Below are 1,224 nucleotides of genomic sequence, written 5' to 3'. Positions count from 1 at the left end.
ATTGTTTGTAAATGTTGTGTATTATAAAGGTTTATTAAATTCACCAAAAAAAAAAAAAAAAAGTGAGCCAATAAGTGAGTTAGTAGTGGTAGATACACGATAACACCAGCAGGTGGTAGCATTGAGTCAATCAGATCCTCAAAGTCAAACCTATTGTCTTCGTAAATCCGTTTTACACAATGCTCATTTGTATGGCCGAAATGCAACCTATGTAAGTTTGAATCTATTCAGCTGGGTTGTGCATCGTCGAGTAAGTGAAAACAATTCGTTTCCTGGTGATAAACAAGCTAGTAGACTGCAACTAGTACTCTTATACTGCATTATTATCACATTTAAACGTAATTATTATTTCGTGTAAAAGGTAGTGTGACAAGTAAGTGTGGGTAGAACGAGCCCAATTTCGATACTACCACGATGCTGTATGTTTCTTTCACAGTGGTTGTGTTGCGTTGTTTGACAGGAAACAAGCTAATCTTTTTGTTAATTGTGTTCTTTATTACGACAGTTTAGAACCTGACCATGTGGGCATGTTGAGTACGTGGGCCTAATGATGCGTTTTATGTCACTTGGCGTCAGGTCGTTTTTCAGACATGTCGCCTTTTCATGACGTCACCAACTCACTTATAAAATGCACAAAACCCACCGGTCGTGATTTGAATAGGAGAGATAAGTTATTACGCTGCCTACTTTGTATATATCATGCTTGTTAAAAACCTCTGCCGGTGAGCTGTTTTGTGTTCCCTCACAGTGGCCAATCAGTGCGCATGTCATTGAGAGGTCCGTTACCACGGCAACATCACACAACCGACGAACGCAAATCACTCGGCCTGGATTTGGAGAGGGGTGAGATTTGTCCTTTCTTAGTTTAAACATAACTTAGTCACTCGTAAATGTTGATGTTATAAATATGATGTGTATTTATTGTAGCTGTACATGTGTGGCTATTTTAGTTTGACTTGGAATAGACAGTTTAATGACAAACATCAGATAATTGGACAGGTGCTGGTTATCTCCTGACATGTAATCTCATTAGTTTAGTGTAGTGTTTTTCATTTTTCATTTTTTTCTTGAAAAAATCCGGATGCACACCACCAGCAGAAAACGTTAAAAATGAAACTCCACTAGGTCGTTGTGCCTTATAAGTTAAAGTTAAAGTACCAATGATTGTCACACACACACACACACACTAGGTGTGGTGAAATTTGTCCTTTGCATTTGACACAT

At 38.2% G+C, this 1,224-nt stretch overlaps 1 protein-coding gene across 1 annotated transcript in view; it reads left to right on the top strand.

Annotated features, from left to right (window-relative positions):
- The first annotated feature begins 652 nt into the window (after positions 1-652).
- hydin (HYDIN axonemal central pair apparatus protein) overlaps positions 653-1,224 on the top strand; it is a 112,438-nt gene continuing 111,866 nt past the window's right edge. Inside the window, exon 1 of the mRNA XM_061969863.2 lies at positions 653-843. The gene's annotated coding sequence lies outside the window, so the exon portion shown is untranslated. The remainder of the gene's footprint in view (positions 844-1,224) is intronic.

This window comes from Nerophis lumbriciformis, linkage group LG10 (genome assembly GCF_033978685.3).
Source record: "Nerophis lumbriciformis linkage group LG10, RoL_Nlum_v2.1, whole genome shotgun sequence".
NCBI lineage: Eukaryota > Metazoa > Chordata > Actinopteri > Syngnathiformes > Syngnathidae > Nerophis > Nerophis lumbriciformis.
Note: the sequence above shows the minus strand (reverse complement) of the source record. Positions and strands in the feature narration are given on the sequence as shown.